We start from the raw sequence: 20,645 nt of genomic DNA, 5'->3' as shown, positions 1-20,645 counted from the left end.
TTACAAAAACAAGGTCAAATATCCCAGTACTTTTATGTTTTGTTGCTTTTTTTCTATGAATATATGCTCATATAAAACGTTTTGATACTTAAATACATAAACTATATCATTTGTATGTGGCCCATGACCATTGCTCCTCATCCAATTCATCCCAAGGAAGCCAAAAGGTTGGACACTCATGGACAAGATGATATCCAGAGGCAGCTTTCAACCCCTATGATTCTGTGATAACTGCAGTCTCTGCTCATTGCTGTGGATTTTGCAGAATGATTACTCAGACTTTCAGGAGACTGAATGCTCAGTACAAAGCAGTACGCTTCAAAATAAGCAAGAGTTATGGAATGACAGAGAAGTAAAAATACAAGACATAGCTGAGAGGGGAACATATCAACAGAGATTAAAAGGAGATAAAAAGAGAATCTTTGTTTTATGTGTATTAATGATCATCATGTAGATCATTAATGCCAGGGTAAGCACAAACATCTTGATCACACGTGTACTGAGTAGCAGAATAGATAAAACAGGAAAGAGGGATCAAAGTGCTTATGTGATCTATAGCCCAGTTTTCTGAGAAAAAAACAAAAAAACAAAAAAACCAACACAATATTTTTCTTCTGGGTACATATAACCACTACCCACAGTCAGAGGAACAGATTCTAAATAACTGAGATGAAGACTTCTCATTGTAAAAATCAAAAAGGTGCTGATTTCCTGTTAAAAAAACAAAAACCAGAAAACACCAATCAACCTATGAAGTATTGGCCCACACAGCTTACCAGCTGTAATTGGGAGGCACAATTTTGGAAAATAATTTACTCAGAAATTGTTAGAACAGAGTCATTGTGTTTGTTCTGAAATACTGCAAGCAAAATATATTCATATATACTTTGTACTGTATGCATTGCTGCAAATCATATAATTTCTAAGTATACTCAATATGCTCTGTATGTACAGACCATTAGTAGACCACATGCAGGAAAAGTCTGAAGCTATTCAGCTGTATCTGTGTTACTAAACACACAGTAGATCTGCCCATGCATATTAAGTCCAAGGCATCCAGAACTACAGTGGATCAGCTATTCACACACTGACCATCTGGGCAATATGCCTGCAATTGGATTAACACAAGAGGTCCTGTCAATTTCACAGTTTCAGCTCCAGAAAAACCTATGCAAAGCATGGACGCTTTAAAAAAATAAATAAAGCAGAATACTGCTTATATCTTACAAACAAAACTCTTCTGGCCTCTCCTTCCATCTTTCAGGTGTCAAGATTCTAAGCAATATAAATTTTAATACTGGATAGCATTTAATTTTACTCAGTAAGCATAGAAATATGATTAATTTTACATAGTTATACCTTCCCAAAATTTATATATATATATATATATTTTTTTATATATATATACACACACACACACACACATATATATATATACATAAACAATCTGCATATAGCAATCTGTACAGCAATCTGCATTGTGCCACACTCTCTAGAACATACTACATAGATTTTTGTTTTCTCCCATGGTTAATGCTGCATATACTGAGTTATGTGACTGTTTCTAATGTACATACATGGTAAATAAGAATGATATTTCTATGCATCAGTTGGCTTAGTCATGTGACATAGCAGGTACCATAAAATAACTTATGTACTGTACCTTTGGGTGTAAAACTCTGCATACAGTAGTAGTAGAGGTGAATTAATACTTTGGCCTTCAATAGTATTCTGCTGTATTTTTCAACTTCTTAGTCTGGTGAAAGGCCATTGAGACTAGATTTGTACCCTGCTATACAATGCAATATGAGACAACACATTTCTAGTTTGCCGAATTTGTATATCTCCAAGATGAAGTGCAAAATGAAATGAATCTTTCAACAAATACATTCCATATTCTTTTGCCCTGCTTCTTGCAGAATTAATGACTCACGGGACTCTTCATTATACACACCACAAAAGATGATTTGGTACACTCAGTAATGTAAGAAATAAGTAATCTCTCACCATTCATAGAAAACAAAAATATTAAGAAATTAGCAAAGGCAACTGGACAGTTTTCATCACCTGGTTAATATCTCTGAATTTCAGAAAGTCATTTTCAGATGTTTGTGCACACTGCTGTTTCCTCAGTTGATCCAGTACTGTGAAAATGATTGCTAGGGGAAACTCAAGGAAAAGCACTCAACTAGAGCAAGAAGAATTTAATCTTTGCCCTTCACTTTGCCCTTGCTCCGTGACGCAAATTATGGTTTTCATTTGCCAAAAACTAACAAATTAATTCTGTTAAAAATCAGGCATCTTACTGTTTTGAAAAAGTATCACAGAAAAGAGAAGTATTAATACTTGGAAGTACAGTGAGGTAATACTGTAATCTTCCTTTTCATTTAAAAAATAATTCCTGGGTATTAGTGAGAGTATCAGTGATATACACAGGGATTGTCACCTGGCTGATTCAAGGCACAGCCTGAAAAGCGCAGCTACTTCAAATAAAGATAAATCAATCTACATGTAAACCCACACAGCCCAAGCTGCTATGGAATTTTCTTTTTTTTTGTCTGTTTACTGACAAGGTTTCTTTTATTTTTTTATTTAGCAATTAACCATTACGATTCATGCCTTCAGAATGCAGAATAAGATAAAGAAACCTCCCATGAAGTGTGAAGGGGAGCTACTGCCAACTGTTAGAGATTTGTATGCAAGGGCGTAGCTGAAGAGGAACACATTTTCCTTTCTTCACAGAAGCCACATCTGTGCCTGGCCTGTTTAAGTCCACATCCACAGGTAGCTCGGAAGCTAAGTAGGCTACCTGAAGCAAGGCACTTGGCAGCGGGACAGAAATCTGATTATAATATTAAGACTAAACAACTTTGTATGACTCCCAGTAGCTCACATATAAAATTAAATTTATTTCTAATTGTCAGATTTATGAGGGAAACATGCACATTACCAGACTGATAATAGATTTTTCTGTACCATTTCATGTTGCATCCTTGATATTTCCTCTCTGCCTAGCTAAAGCAGATCTGGGCACATGGATTTGCTTGTACTTGACTACTTGAACTTGGCTAACTATACTTACTTAACACATATTATTTGAAAATAAAGGGTAAATAAGTGAATTATCAGAAATATTGGAAAGAATAAAATAGTATATTCTAGATCAAGCAAAAGCCTATGCTTTACAGTTATCCATTTCCATCACCTAAGGTGATGCCCAAGAAGGATACTGGCACACAGGGAAAGAGACACAGAATAGTACGAACAAGGTGACGGGATGACTATGTAATTTGCCAGTCACAAATACCCATGGGTTACTACGTGATTTAGCAAGACAGTTTATTGTCCCAGTCTAGTCTGCCCAACAGCTAAAAAACAGGACCCAGGGAGAGGAAATACAGTAAATGTCTGTGATATCTGCACTTACGTATAATTGCTTAGTTTACATCTCATTACACAAGTATCTGTGCTGAACTCCCCCATCAGCTTTCATAATTCAATGACACATTTTCCATCAATCAGCACTATTCTTAAAGTACCACAGGCAACAGACCATCTGATCTCTCTTTGCAGTGCTCTGCCATCACTATGCAAGAATGAAACCAAGAGTTACTGGAACAGAAAGAATGCCCATAAGAAAACATAAACTAGGCAGCCTAATGGGAAGCCTTAATTAGGAAGTTACAGCTTCTAATTCCCTGTTCCTAGAGCTATTTCTCTGCTGTATATGAAAAATTCACTCGAGAAGCTGAATACTGCCAGAAGTGTATTAATAGCTGGAAAAAAAAAATATTAGGAATGAGGAAAATGGGTTTAGTTCTAGTTTTAACTCCCAGCTAATTTTTTCAATGCAGGAGAAAAATACAGCATCACTTCAAACAATCTGTATAGGAACTATTGTCCACTGCAGTCAAGCAGACTTTCATGCAGACTTTCTGCGTAAATAAACAAAGCTTTCCTCACCATAACTATGCTGTTAGTCCTATTCTTTTTTTCCTCAGTTAAACAAATGCAGATGGACACGTGATGTGGTCACAGCATTTTGTCCATTAGCATTAGTTTTACTTTTATGTATGCCTTGTTTATATTGCCATTGGATTTCTCAATACATTTTTAAATCTAACTAATGTATCTCTAAACCAAAATTTAGCCGCTGTGCTTTACTTCAGATTAAAAATAAAGAGCTTTCTTCTGCTTTCTGCTTTGCTAGATTAATTCCATTAACTGCAACTGAGTCATTTCTGGTTTGAAAAGCTGAAAAAAATTAGTTATGCATTCCATAAAAAGACAAAAAATATTTTAATGGAACAAATCACAAGGCATGTGGATTACTACTCCATCTGAGTAAATACATTTAATAGGCTAGAACTACAGAACTGCCACCAAGCTGAATGAATTCCATGTGCACTGTATCCCTGCAGTGTACCTTGTGCAACAAATAACTGCAGTACAGAGTATCAATTTTCCTGCACTTTTTCATTTGATTAGTGCATGGATTCCACCTATTGGGAATTAACTTTATCAATTTAATATGAATTTTCTCAAGCTGTGACTGAAACATCTCTCTATTTACCTTAGAAAACACAATATTAGGCAATATTAGCTGTGCAATGTAAGTTATTTATATGCCACAGATTCTTTTTATATTAATGTAAAATTGAACTTAAGACATCATTTAAGTTCTGATTTTGGCTTATTACCACACTTTGGAAGCAAGAAATAAAAGCTGGTGGAACTGAAAGCAGCTAAGGGTTATTACCACTTTAAGAAAGTCACCCAAACTAGAATCATTACACAGAGAGAAACAAACCTGCCAGCTGCTAAAGAGAAGGGGAAATTTGCCTACTGGGCAGAATTCAGAATAATGCCAATCAAAGTTTTACTACCCACAGACATGGTTTAGCCATTTTCACAATCTTCTCTCACATAAAAGAGAGCAAATGACTCATACTTCATGTCAGAAATTTGTCTGAACAGACAACCAGAGGCATAACTCATCCTGTTCCAAAGTGCTATGCAATCAAGAATTCACACAGATGTCAACATGAAATTCTTGTCACATTGCTTTTGAGAGCGTTATTTTTTCATCTAAGCATTTATATATAGACTTAGACTCAAAAGCTTTGACCTATCTTATGGAACTTTAGTCTTAGCTCATAGTCAATCTTAGTTTAGTCACAGGAGACAAAAAAAAAAAAAAAAAAAGAAAAGAAAAAGAAAACACCATACTGAAGTCAGATCTGTTTTGGAACAGAACAAATAGCTTTTAAAGAAAGGTAAATTAAATTATGAAATTGAATGCTTAATACTCTCTCTCTCTCTCTTTTTTTTTTTCTTTTTTTTAAATATATGATTTGATTGTTATTTTTCCCAACTTTATTTTTCTTTTTATTAATAATCTCAGTACTAACTACTGACTAGGAATTAAGCATGCAGACGTAATTGAGAGGATACTATATCAGCCATATTTGTTTTTTAATTTTTAATTCTTAACGTGTCTGTTAATTTATTATTTATCATTTCCCACTCTTGAGCAGAATGCTTTTGGTTTTTTTTGTTTATATTTTTCATCTCCCAGCAGAGCCATTAAATATTATTTCATGCTGGTTCACGATTAGCCTGAACTTAAGACTTCATGAATGTATAGAAACCTGTCTTGAGGGGAAAGAAGAGGGCAAGTCTGAGGTCAGTGCCCATGAGCGACAGAGTCACAGATAGCCTGAGTAGCAGCTAGGCAGGATATAATCTAGAGTCAAAATTACCAGTATATGAACATCACTTTTACCAAACTGCAGCCCTAGAACACTCATAAGCTATATGAACTCATTAGAAATAGCAACAAGAGATTAAAACAATCCAAAACATGTGGCATTTCTAAACTGTTACTGGTTTTCAACTCGTACTGATTACCCAAAGCAAACACCGCTGTTAGCAAACCAAAGGGTACAATGGTTTTTTGTAGTTTGGATTGAGAATTTGTGCAAAATGATACTTCCAAAGAATTTTACTTAAGGTAATTAAGATTTTTTTATTTATTTATTTTTTTCCTGGTAGCACGCATATATTTATTTATATAAATATAAAGCTGTAAAACACTCTCTACTATATATTGAATACATGAAATACAAAAACAACATTTAGACTTTTGAGCAGATAAATCCTCATTCCTACTGATACAAGACTGTAATCTCACTTATATTTTGTAATATAGTTGTCACTTATTACATATGACTAGGCTGTGGACCAGCCTCTGCTGCGTAATTCTAAGATTTGGCTCAGAGATTGGCTGAGGTCGCCTCTGGAGACTGGCCTGTCCATCTGCCCTGAATCAAGCTGCTCAAAGACATGGCCCATCAAGCTACCAGTATTTCCAAGGATGGGTCTCCACAACACACCTCAACAATCTGTTCCAGTGACTGGAACTATCACACATCTCCAGTTTCCTCTTTTTTTTTTTTAAAGAACGAAAAGTGTTGCACAGTATATGGGGTTTATCTGTATCTGTTCAGAAATTCTTTCATATGAAAAGCACTTTTGAATTGTCAGCATTAGTTACAATGTAATTTTGGAAAACTAATGCTCTTTTGAAGTATTTAAGACCATTAAGGTTGCTGCACTACCTCATACTAGCCTCATACAGCTAACACAAATTGTTTGTTTGCTTTCATTATCTCTACCAGATTTAGAAACTTCAATTTTTTTCTTTCAAAGCATTTTTTTGTAATAGAACAAAAATATTTTGGAAAGTGTTCTCACACATTTATAGGACAGACATAATTCTGCTTCTATAAAATGCTACAGGTAGTTTTATATTTGCCCAACAAAATGTAGACAACAAAACATCTTGAACATCTGGCAAGCATTCCTCATCAGTAATTTCAGCAAACAACTCTAAAAAGCTTCCCAGTATGAGGAAATAGTATAGTGAAATATATGTTTTATAGCAAATTTTAAGCTAGCTCACATGAGAAGACATTCCCTGTAGACAGGGTACAGTACAGTCACCAGGTTTTTTAAGGAAAATTGCCTAAATAGACAAAGTATCTCACACCAGTTTGTTTTAGCATAGAGTCAAAATATCTTAAAAAAATCAGATCACTTTTCTTGAAGTGTAGGCATAAATAATTAATTTAGAGTTGTACATATGTAAGAACTTCTATTCTGAAATCGTATGAAGTCCTGAAAACATGGTAAAGGGTCATCCTATATGGTCAATCTCCTTTAATGTGTTTAAAGAGAAAGTAATTTGAACTGAAGGCAATCTTAGTAATGTTTAAGAAAAGCGATTAAGGAAAAATTTAGGGTGACTTCCTTTACCATTAAGCAATGATATTATGGCTTACTCCAAGAAATCCGAATGAAGATATCTTTTAGAGGGTCTGTTTCAAACCCTGTCTAATTTATGATGTACTTTACTGGAAGGTTGTTGTACATCGTACATATACTCCTATTTGTAGACTCACAGAAAGAAAGGTCAAAAATAATAATCAGAGGCCATCTTCTACATCTTCTTACCAGGACAAGATCACTATACATATTTCCCAAGAGATATTTCATCTAACTCCTTCCTCATTGAAAGATTTCATACCTCCCCTTGACATTATCTTAGATCTCTTCACTGTTCTGCCTAATGGGAAGTTCTCAGTATCTCATCTGGATAAGTTCATTTTTGCAGTCTTTCTTTCCTCTCCTACACACTGCAGATGTAAAGAACAAAAAAAAAAAAAAATCTATGGTATTCAGCTTCTAACAAACCACTGAATTCTGACTTTTGTTTTCATCTCTAGACCTATTGCAGAAAGCCTGATAAAGCTACTGAAAGAGCCCTCTTGAGGCATTCCTAGAAGGAACAGTTATCTTCCTCAGAAATATCTCAGTCATGATTTCCTGTAGCAAGGAAATCTGATAATAATTTGAAATAAAACAGATGCTGGAAAACATTAAATAAAATGAAAAATCTCACTCTGAAAGCAACAGTATTACAGAACAAGTAGAAAATAGAGCCTAGAGAGGGATGAGAGAATGGAAGCATTGAAGGTAAATACATGTGGAACACAATCATGTCTTTGGCTTAAAATGCACTTAAATAACCAAGCATTTGAAAGCTTCTCTCAGAACCGTTATTTCAGCTAAAAAGTAGTGTAGTTACTGCTTTAGCCTTGTCATCTTTGACCAATATCACTCTTAAAGAAACTATTAGAGCCCCACAAGCTTCTAGTTTTATTCCTGTATTTTTCTTTCTGACCTTGACAGAATTTGCTTCTTGCTATTTTTCACTATGATGCTCTTCAGTATGATGAACTGTAATATGAGGTAATTTTTAAAAAGCAAATGCTGTACGCAATCTGTTTAAGAAGTAGAAGGAATTGCTTCAACTTTATGATTTTTTCCCTTTAAGCAATTTGATCACCTAAATGCTCTTTTAAGATTATGCTAAAAAGAATCCTTATCTAATGGTTTTCTAACATCAGAACATTTCTTCATAGTTTAAAAGTGGGCATTTATGTATTGTTCAATATATAATACATTTGCCAGTAAAAGAAATTCAATTTGCCTTTTGCCATTTTTTTTTTCATGTCAACAGGAAGTCTACAGTTAGACACCTCTCTCTTACTCTTTTGTGGAATCCCATTACTTCCAATATATATAAGTTGTATTTGGTAGAGAAACTGAAGAATATATCCCCACTACTGGAAGAAGCTAACAAACCTATTAGTAATATCTAGCCCAAAAGACCCAGCATGTGAGTTGGAACCAGATTTGAAAAAATTAATAAAATGAAAGAAAACACAAATATATCCAAAGGAGTATCAAACACAGTTCTAACTACACACACACAGAATTAAAGCAAGCTTGTACCATGTTTCAAAAACTATTTGCAAATAAGTACCTACTGCCAGATTATTTCTCACAACCAAGAGCAGAGAAACATTCACACTGTATTCTCAGTTCTTCAATTTAAAGCAATAAAGAATGCTTGGAAAGGATCAGTAAAATACCACCTAATGGTCAAACTTCAATGCTAATTTTTGTGCTTTTGTGACTTGAACAGGTCTGCTTCTGTCAGTAATGTACAAAACTCCTACTGCAGGAACTCTAGTGCTGAAAGTGGGCAGGATGTGGTAAGATATGGATAGTAGCAGTGAAGCCATCCTTAAAAGTCAATAATCAGTTATCCTTTAAAGTATTTGGCATTCAGATAATACAGTGAGAAGAGTCATATTCACAGGTATTCATAAGGTTTTCTGCTTCAAGGCCACCTTCATTTTTTAAATAATCTGCCATTTATTTTACATAGCTTCTGAACTTTTTCAGCTGTTGACATTTACAACTTCTGTAACTTCAAAGTTAAGAAAACAACTTTAATATAGATTCCATGGATAGGTAAGAAGTTATTCCTACCCCTGATATAGTGTTTCAAACAGCTGATAGGATGATTCCATTATAATTATCTACAATGTATTCTCAAAATTCATTATAGCAAGGTGATTACTTAAGAAAAAAAAAAAAAAAGTTATGCAAATTCATATTTCCCTAGAACTGTTTGGATTATACTCTTCATTATACAATAAAAATTTGATCTCCTTTTCTTCCCTAGACATGGATACTCCCTTTCAAATAATGAAATCTACCTGCAACTATATGACATACTGAAAACAATCAGATTAAGGCTGCCTGTCTCTAGCTTGCTTTCTTGTGTCTAAACATTTCAGCAAGTATTTGAGATCACACAAATTAGGCTCTAGAGAGTAAACCAACAAGGTGTCAGTCTTGACAGCAATCATCCAGTTATTGTTTCATATTAATTTGCCAGAGTCATTTTTAGCACAGTCTTTTTCCTTTGTACTTAACACAAGTCCAGCTTGAAAAACATAATGGATAGAAGTAGGTGCATTTCAAGAATGCAGTACTCCTTTCAACCAATACAGCTCATGAGTTAAATATCATAACTATGAAATAAGCATTTCTGAAATAAATATAACTGAATAGAATTTCAACAGTGATGGAAGAACACCAATCCATTTTAAAATACTGTAGGATGAGCAATCACAACTCTTTCAAAGGGGGGATGGAGGGGCTAGCTCAATCCAAAGTAAATGAATTCACTGGGAGTCTTTCAAACACATACCTCAGACAAGGAGCAGAGAAGAAATCCATTTTAGAAAAGACGCTGAAAGAGCTTGATGTCCACCTGGCCAATTTCTTGTGCTGTTTGAAAAAGCAAGACGGTTCAGATTATGAACCGAGTTACATCTTTAGCATTACAACTAGTTTTGATTTGTACGTATCTAAAATAAGGGTTTCTGGTAAAACACGTGATCAGAAGAGCTGACGGGTGAGATATAGAAAGAGAAAAAGAGAGGAGGGGATCTTTTCTACCTGTAGTAAACCGCCAACCATTTGGGTAAAGCATTTAGTCTTTTAAAGCAGAGCTTCTCTATGGGAAGGAAAACTGTATGCTTCTGCAACACTGGGGCTTGACTATAGCATTGCTTGCTTCAGTTCTTAGTATATTTTTCATATGAAGGAACAATATGACCTCTTTTACTTCTAAATAGTTCTTGAATAACAATAATTTTTTAAAAAAGAACATAAAAGTCCAATCTGACAAAAATTCAAAAACATAATTACAATGATACGCAACTTGTAATAGAATACTGTGCCATCATCTGACTTGACTACAGCTTTTAAAACATTTCTAAACCACCAAACTGGATTTCCTCCTTAATTATATGCTCAGCATTAACTACAAAGAAAAAAAGCCAGGAGGAACACCCCATATGGGCAGCTAACATAAATGAACTAAGTCTAGGATTTAACATCCTGCTGGCTTACCTGCTAAAACAGGAATTACAAATGTATTAGCAGAAAGACAAAAATAACCTAAGAGATAGTGGTGGTAAAATGCTCTCTAACACTTTTCCAGAATCCCAGTTCCAAAAGATTAAAAAGTATTCATAAATTACTGCACTTACACAGGGGGAAAAGCAAACAAACCAAAAAGCCACAGTGCTTCTTGCTCTGAGACTCACTGTATATTACCTAATGCTATCAAATAGCAGACAAAAACAAAATTAGAAAAAAAAAATAAAATTAAAAAAGAGAAAGAGAAGGGAAAAGAAACAGAGCGAAACAAAGAGAAAGAGATAGAAAGACAAAGGAAGAAAGAGAAAGAGAGAAAGAAAGAAACAGAAAGAAAGAAGGTGGGATGAGTGGAGGGTGAAGAGAGAATGGGAGACAAGGGTAAAAAATAATGATAATAATTATGGGGGAAAAAAGATACCATGAACTGAAAGGACAGCACCATCTACCGGCAAAAGAGACGAACTGACTCTTACAAGCAGCTTTGTAAAGGTAGGTAATATTTGAGCTTCAGAATCTACAGTTCTGTGTTCCTTCGGCAAGGAACAAAGGGCAAGAGTTGTGCTGAGAAGTAGATTTCATCAACCATTGTTAAACGGGTAAAAATACTCATCAATTTTAATTTCCTTTCTGTTAATTATTTGCCTCTGAAACATGTGAGGGAAATAGTTTGGGTATGGGTATGCCATTACAAAAGCACCAGAAACCTTTCCAGGTCATTCCTTGCCACTACTAAATGCTACTTATGCTAGATTGTGTTACACGTCTCCACTGACTATTGCTGGTAGATCCAACGTGTTTAGTCATGGGTTCAAGACATTAAAAAAAAAAAAAAAAAAAAAAAAAAAAAAAGGGTTCTCGAGCCAGTCATATGATATTTCTATCTACTACTGTATTAGTGACAACATTGCCGAAATTGCAGCCTGGTACATAGTTGCTGTGTCAGATCTGTGCATCCAAATGTTCTCAGCTAACAGCTGGGCAGCCAAATCTGGAACCTAGACAAAAAATGTTGTTTTTTAAAATTCAGACTGGTAAGAAAAAGGAAGTGCTAATACAATAAAGTGCAGCTGCACAGGATCAGCCTCCGTTTCAGGCTAAATCAGATAGCATTTCTACATTTGATTTCTTGACAAAAAGAAAGGAAGACAGAAAGAAGAAATACAGTGAAATTAAAAAAGGGGGGAGGTGGGGGAATGGAATTGGGATGGCCATTAGCAAACACTTGAAATCCAGTTTAACTCAAGTTGGGAGAAGATAGATGCAGCACAGTAGGAAATTGGGCACTGGGAAGTCAATGGAAAGGTGAGAAGTGCACAGAAAAAGGGCCAAAAATAATACTGCATTCTTCTCATTACATAACATTTTTTGAAAGTAAAGATATTTAAAAATAAACCAAATTAGTTCTTTAAAACAACAAGGCTGTCATCTGCAATATAACAGGTATTTTATTTATTAACCTGAAATTCAGCGACCCAGGCAGTTATAGTGAGTATAACCCCCTAGATGCAATTCCAATATTTTTCTGACTTGTGTTTATTTTGTTGTTGTTGTTTTGGTTTATTATTAATATATTTGTACATCATGAGGTTTTTATTTCCTACCTTTTGCTTGAATCTAAATTTTGCAAATTTTTCTAACTCTAAGTGGTGGCCTGAATTCACTGGCTCTTAATAACAAGCACTTGGATTCTCACAGTATAGTACCTAATCTGCAAGAATTTATCAACAGAGATGCTGTTCCACAAAGAACATCAAAGTTTATCTCTTAAATGGTAAAATATGTTCTGTACAAATACTACAGTAATTAAAAGAAAGCAATCTTATAACACTAAATAAATAGTTAAAAAACATACTTACAAACACTAATATTCAAACACTGAGGGGAAAAAAAGTATATAACCTACATCTCCAACAGCAGGTTAGACAGAAAAATTGTTGGTTTTGAAAAGGTTAACAAACAGAAAAAAAGTGGGGGATTGACTTTGTTTGGGAGTATTTCCCATGTCCCCCACCTCATCCCCCCAGGTAAACTTTAGATGTGCTATGAAAAGTATGCACAGGACAAAACCAAGCAATAAACAACCATGCAAAATCTCTCCTTAAAATGTGCCCAAGCACTGATCTAGAAAGACTTGACATGCTTTCCAGTACTGCTGCCATGATCACCAGTTCTGAATTCAGCTATTATGCAGTTACCACTGATAGGCTGCTAAAGAGCACAGGCATTTCCCCCACTACAAACACAGTGTAATTCTATGACCTTAAAGTAGAAAAACCTATAATCTAGGAATTATTAGCTGGTATCATGCTGTTGAATTGTATAATGCTTAGGTGTAACTTTGAAAGCTGAATTATTATTATTTTTTATACACTTGCAAAGATCTTCAGGATTATGAAAAGCATTTGAAGGTGACAAATTACTTCTCAGTGATATTAACATCCCTCATACTGAAATACTAAACAGATGTTTTATTCCAACTGACAATTGACAGGAGTATTTCTGTTCATGGAAGACATTTCTGAGAATGACAAACTGCCAAGCATTTATAAATTTATCCCTATGTTAAAAGGCAAGAGTTAGCCCCCAGCTTGACATTTTAATAGAAATTCCTCCAGTCTCATCTATACTCTGGTTGTACCTTACATATTACAGGAACAGCTCCTGCAAAATGTTCCAGTTTGAAACACTGTAAAATAAAATAGTAAACTAGAATCTGGACAACTTGGACAATAAACACAATATAGTAAAAATCTTTTAGCCTACAGGTTTCGTCCTGAACATAACTCTGAACATAGTAAATTTATCCCCAGTTTAGTAGTAATTTAGTGTATGATGAAAGCATACAATGTTCAGTAGTCCTAAAAGATCCTTATTTAAGCATCATTAGAGATATAGCATAGGATGCTTATTATAACAACTGACTTACAGAAATCTCCAAGTAACACTTAGAGAATACTTAATGTTGTCTTTTTTTAGTAGCCTTTCCTATAGCTCAGATTTCAGGGGATGCACTGGTATAACCAGGTGCTCAAGTTCTGCTCTACCAGTAAACAGTATCAAGAAAATTCATTCATAAGGTTTGTCAATATTTTAAAAGCTCCTCTGGTGACTCCTGAAACTACAAGTCATCTGATGATGGGCTCAGAAAGAACCATAAGATTTTATCAACATAACAGTAACAGCTGAAGAGCTAAATCCTTTGACTGCTTACATTTTTAATGTTCTAAACTTATACATCACACCACAGTTGTAAGAAACAAAAATGTAAAGATTTCTCAATCACAGTAGCTGCTTCAATGCAAAGATAAAGAGAAACAATCTTCCTACCCCCTACCCCCAAAAATTCAACTTGAATTTTCACTGTTGAAACAAATAAGAAATTTTTTATAGCTTGTAAAAGAAAATAATTTCTAAATCAAGGAAATCTACAATAGTTGCATTTACTTCATAAATCTTTGACCTCCTGTGTCCAGTAAAAACTTATTCCATCTTGGATGCAGTAGGAGCAATCACTTTAATGGCTGAAGTGACAACCCAACAGACCCAAAGAAGATCCTATATTTGTCCTGCAGACAGGAGACATCATTGTCAGGTAAATTTATCCCAGCCTTGAGTTTTCAATCTTGCAGATTTCAGTGTCTGCAGAATCTGCTGAATTTCCTCAATGGAAACTGTGGTTCACATATCCTCAATGCAAACCCTGATCTGGTCTACTACTATCTTTGTCTCAAGAATTACTATGCAAATATTTAAAGGGAACCACTGAAGAAAAGCTCGTTAATTTTTGGTGCAGCTGCCACAAACTTCCCAACATTGGTAATCATGAGACACTTGGAGACTTGGATTTTCTTCCTTGTTTGAAAAGATCCATTTAGAAGTCCTTCTTTGGTTATCATCCACAGCACAGTTTCTTTATAATTTATAATTTACAAATTTATAATGAATTCCAGCTTAAAATAAAAGAATGGAGTTCTGTTTGGGACTACCTTGCTTCAACTTGTGTGCTGCAAGTAATAGTTATTTATAATCTGAAGAAATATTTTATATTAACTTTCAATAGCTTAGGTGTTCAACTATGAAAACAACAATGCAAAAGAGCACACTCTATATGCACAATTAATAAAGGGCTAAGAGCAATATTTTCTCAAATGACAATGTCTGAAGAAAAGTTAACTTCTCAATGCATTAAGAAATCTCCCTCGACTCTTCACAGTGTCTCTTTCTAGTTGTTCTAGGAATACATTTTGCAAAATTTTTTGGGGGTAATGGAGTAATCCATCTAACCCTATAATGAATAGGCCCTCCAACATCCTCCATGGAAAAGCAGGTGTTAAAGTCTCCTAAGTGTTTGCAGAAGGAACAGAACATATCTACAAGCTGGTATCTTCAGAATATATAAACTGAGCCAAATTCTACAGCAACTGATTTTTGTTACATATGGAACATTTCTCCCTACTAAATTTAAAGAAAAGTTGGCACTTTTGGACAATGAAATATTGGAATTTCTGAGAACTCTGTCTTACATGGAAAGCTTGTATGTTGCATTATTATCAACTCAAATTTAGATGTTATTTAAGATAAACACTGTTCTTAGCAGTCTTCCTTTTTCAACTTAGCACTAATAGCATGTTTATCATCACTATGTATATATTTGTATACTAACCACTCAGTGAAAGACAGTAGATACAATCTGCAATATAAATATATTTATGGAAACTAAGTCTAATGGGCACTCCTATATTTTGCTTACACTGGACCATAAAAACTGGTATTTTCATTGTTTATGTTACACACGTTATTCTAAAATAATTCAATTTACACACTTCCATATGGCTTCCTCAGTTCTAGTGGAATTTTCAGGGTTGTTTAGAGAGCACAGACAGTCCTTTGTAGATTAGAAAACAACAGTACTGTGAATAAAAGTGGTGAGAGAAGTTTGCCAGAAACTGAAATGTGTATATTGTGATGTGAAGCAATGTAATGAAAACTAAAAGCAAGATACTGATGTAGGCATTGACTGGACAACTCTACTAAACCACAGGAAAATACCAGGAGGTATTGGTATATGGTTCAAATTCTGCATATTCATAACATACTTTACAAATCAGATTCCATTTCTCTGCCCTAAAATGACATACCAAAACATAGTAATATATAACTCACAGAATGGATTAGGCTGGAAAGGCCTTAAAGTTCACCTTGTTCCAGCCCACCTGCTGTGGGCAGGGTTGCCAGCCACTAAATCAGGCACTAGATCATGCTGCCCAGGTACCCCTTACAACCCCAGCCTTGAACACCTCCAGGGATGATGAGACATGCACAGTTTCTCTGTGCCAATGCCTCACCACCCTCTTGAGTAAATAATTTCTTCTTAACATCTAACCTAAATCTTTTTGCATTTAAAGCCATTCCTCTTTACCCTGTCACTATTAGGCCATGTAAAAAACCTACTTTTAAACTTAAAAACCCTTGAAAATCTTCTGCTTATAAGTTTCCTTCAAATACAGTAATATATAAATATATATAGGAAACACTGTTTTCTTACACTTTGTATCCCAGGTCCAACAACTGCAGTTTTCTGTGCTGAGAGACACTTTGCTTATTTTGCTATGAACGACAGTGAAGAAAATAAAGGTAACGTTTCCAGAAAACCACCATACACTTAAAGAGAATAAGGTTGTTTGTTTTAATTACTGTTGAATAGACAGGTTATTAATACTCTTTAATCCAGGAAGAAAGACTTGAAGTTCCCACTCTTGAAACTGGACAGAACAGTGTACCTAAATATAATAGCACAACTCATTTAGAACATTTTGTAATGAAAAAAAGAAAAGAGAAAAAAGTGAAGTATACTATTACTGCTGCCAAGCAGTTTTCTTCAAAGCTCCTATACTACAGTATTATTTTGAGAGTTTTTCTGCAAAATATGCTTCTATATTTTGAACTATAAAATAATGCTTATAAAATGCTAAAATGTCATACATTGCATTGAAGGGGAGGTGATTTTAAGATATCAAAAACATATTGCATATGAAATTAAATTCTATCAGTTATTTCTAGAACAGTGTGATGAACCACTAGTTTCCAAGAGAAAAGGGGAGGGAAGGAGGGAGGATGGGGGGAGTAAGGGGTGAATGCATTTAAACAAATTCCATTGTTCCCATCAAAATTTTATAATTGTGTATAACATATTGATATTCAAAACTTATTTTGAGGAAAATACATTAGTATTTATTCCTTGAATGAATAATTACCTACTAGACATAACAATTCTGTGAATACCATATACTCAATAGATAATAATTTTGTAATTTTTTTATGTTCTGCTCTGAATCCCATTAACAAAAAAAGAATGACGTTTGAATTGAATTACGTTAATACATTCAGTAGAGTCTTGTTAGAAAGCTGCTAAATATAACTGATTGATGTACATATTGACCAAAGTGCATCTCAGGTATTTTTAGTATTTGGGGATTCGTTAATGTCTCTTAAATTTGTAGTATTTAATTATAACAGATTGACAACTGCCATGAAGTAGATTGCAGTAACAGGGCAGAAAAGAAGTTGCTGTCCAAGGTACTGCACAGAAACGTGAGTTTTCTAATTATTCTTTCCCATAAATTATAATTTATTAAATGCTAATTTTCCATAGCTAGCAAGCTTGCCTTGTAGAAATTCCCTACATGATACTGCAGCATCAGTGCTATGCTGTTACTTTCCAGGGCCTCTTCTGCTGCATTCGAGTATAATCACACGTTCCAGCACCTGACAGTCCCCTGCCTGTGTAATTCATTTGATGAAAAATCTGTTCTGTGTTTTATTACAGACTCCTTTTCAACTGTGAAGAAATGCATTTAAAATAATCTTTGAATTCTACATGGTGTCTGTAAAAAAGCTACACTCTAATGCAAATACTGTTAAGGCATTCTGCAGAGCAGCCACCTAATGCAATTTTATCTGCAGTATTCACCTTAGATATTTCAGAAGCATATTGATTCATGTATTAAAGCAGTAAATAGGAAATAGAATCCTGGATATTATTGCCTCCTTCAAGAAATAATTAGAGTACGAGAAAATCTAATTTCTTTTTTGCTTTTTTTCTGTTTTGTCTAGTGAAAGAAGAGTATTTGTACTTTAAAGGGTAAAACAAAGCAATAGCCAAGAACTGCAGTAAACCTCTCAGAGCTAATAGCTATATCCAATAATGCTTCCAAACACCACACTCAGGCAAATGGATTTAATTCACTGCTTAATCAGTCAAATCAACAATAATCCCCATACGGTTAGAAAATATGTTTGTTAAACAAATCCAGTTTATGATTTATTCATTTGTAAAGTGTCTTAAAGCTGAGATGCCTAAAAGAGCTAGTCTGATAATTTAATCATGCTGACAGACTGGTTTTACCTAGCAATTCTCTCTGCAATTCACAGAATGGCTGACATATCTGCATAGAAAAAATAGAACAGTAACCATTTAAATCATGCAAAAACATTTACCCAAGAAGATGTAGCAAAGATCAGGATCCAGCTTCCAGACCCCATGAAGCATGAAGCTGAGGAAGCAATCCACTAGCTTGCTCAGGCCAGCAGTGTCTCTCCTACACTTGACCTAGACTGCCTTACATAATGAGGAATCAGTGCTGTATCCTGTGTGGAGGAGCAAGCTGAATGTCATCACTGGCAGAAGTAGGGAGAACTGGCAGCAGGCAGGCTGGTAGTTAGCATGGAGATCACGAAGTCTGCTTTCCCCGAGTGCTCTGGGCGAAAACAGAAGACCAGCTCAGAAATACTGGTGTCATTCCTCCCCTGGAACGAATGACCGGAAGGAGTGTGGGTGTTACAAACCTAAGGCAGACTGCAAGTGCAAAAGCTGCATCTGTACTTGCTATCAAGGTAACAGAGTTCCTGTCACACTGTCTGCAGGACTGCATAGCTACAGCTAATTGGAGAGCAACAGCACAGCAAAATAAGAAAGGAGATACACAGACTACTGCTGCGTACATTTTTCTATATAATACCCATTGTGGTGAGTAAAAGAAAAGCAATGGTATGAGATAAAGTACCGGGATTAATTTCCAATAAGAAGTACTGTTCCTTTAAATAAATCTTACTGCTTGCAAGTTCATTTCTGGGAAAAGAACCATTTGTTCTCAGGTGGAGCTGCAGAGGTTAAACAGATTACATTACAGAGATTTTAATATTTTCAGGAAAATGATGGGTAAGATACATTTCTCTTTATGAATTTTTTTTTGTTGTTGTTGTTACTTTTGACGCAGTACTTTTTTCTATTCTGTGGGGGAGAAGCTCTGGGGCATTTCCTAGTTTATTCCTGTTTGTAACTTAACAGCACTTTCTCTGAGCTGGGCATGAGAAAAATATACCCAGGCTTACCCAGCAGATAGAAACCTACACAATCTTCTTCAGAAAAAGCAGCTTTGTTTTACTTAAAATCACTGCCTATAACTCATATTCCATATTTTATTTTAATACTTTAATTGCAGTTAAAGTACCTTAAATACTGATAATTCATTTTTAAAAAATTGTTCTTGAATGAGTATTTTGAATAGTATAGTTTGTCCTTGTAAAAGAAGGATTTTTACTACAACAGTACAACTTAAGTTTCTCAGTTATATTTTAGATCAAAAGTAATAGAAACTGGATGCAAACTTCTAATGTCAATATGGCGTTAACAATTAAGATATCAATTGAGGAATAAAAGAAAGTATCTCTTAATAAAACTTAATTTTTTATGTAAGGATTATTAAGGAAGTACAAAAATACTTACGAAAAGTATTTTCTATGAAAAAGTGTTTATGAAAGCAAATTTGATGCTCCTTCAGCTTTAAATTAAACGTGTTTGAGATGAATATGTGAAGTCATGGATGTACATAATTTTCAGTGTAACCCTTTAAGTAACTATGGGCTTCATTAAATACAAGAAAAAGTCGGAACTCAGTAATAACACCCCACCAATATCAAAGGACAGACAGGCAATCGAGTCCATTCTTTTCCAGTCAACTACATTTTAACCAAGTTTTTAAAAAATACAAATTAATTGTATCCTTTTATAAATAACTGGAGGACAAAGTGGTTGACTGGAATAGAATGGACTGGATTGCCCTTCATGCAAGGACAGATGTAAACATAAATGTTTGAGATCTGAATATGTAAGGAATGCAAAACAAATTAGACTGCTTTGCTACTGCAGATACCGGTACTGAAGTTCCACAGAAGACTGTAAGTCTATGAAACAAGTTGAGGAATTTTTCATTTTGTAAAATTTGTCAGAAGTTAACAATGCTTATTGCTAAACTGTCCTTACTAAGTTTACTTCCACAGGGTTCTTTCCATGCAGAAATGAGGGAAGCAGTATCTCACAGACATTTCTGCCAACAACCTTGAGTAAACAGGATGCTTTTTTTAAGATACTTTGCTCTTAAGATGCTCTGTGTATAAATAAATCATTACTTGAGGTTTGCTCATACTAAGATAGATTCCATTTGGGATTTGATGAAACGTTACAGTGCACTGGTATCACTTACTGGAGAGACTTCTACAATAGCTTGAGTTGCAGGGGCCGTTTGGTTTTTTTTTGGGTTGGTTTTTTTTTTTTTCCTTCTTGTTTCCCCTCCATTCTTCCCTAAATTTGCTTTCTTTTCTCAAAATATTTACTTCCTTGTGTTACTGAACAACTTTCCTAAGTGACTGATGCAGTCATGTAAACAGTGGCCCACAGTCTTCAAAAAAGCAAACCCAGTAACATTATAGGGCCCTGTATT

The 20,645-nt window shown here is 34.7% G+C and overlaps 1 protein-coding gene across 1 annotated transcript in view; it reads right to left on the bottom strand.

Moving 5' to 3' along the window:
- Positions 1-18,647, bottom strand: part of LOC107316752 (sodium channel protein type 1 subunit alpha) — a 76,949-nt gene extending 58,302 nt beyond the window's left edge. The window contains exons 1-2 of the mRNA XM_015868609.2: positions 18,364-18,647; positions 10,130-10,209 (exon numbers count right to left, since the gene is read on the bottom strand). The gene's annotated coding sequence lies outside the window, so the exon portion shown is untranslated. The remainder of the gene's footprint in view (positions 1-10,129; positions 10,210-18,363) is intronic.
- Positions 18,648-20,645: the final 1,998 nt, after the last annotated feature.

Source organism: Coturnix japonica, chromosome 7 (assembly GCF_001577835.2).
Source record: "Coturnix japonica isolate 7356 chromosome 7, Coturnix japonica 2.1, whole genome shotgun sequence".
In the NCBI taxonomy this organism is placed as follows: Eukaryota; Metazoa; Chordata; class Aves; order Galliformes; family Phasianidae; genus Coturnix; species Coturnix japonica.
Note: the sequence above shows the minus strand (reverse complement) of the source record. Positions and strands in the feature narration are given on the sequence as shown.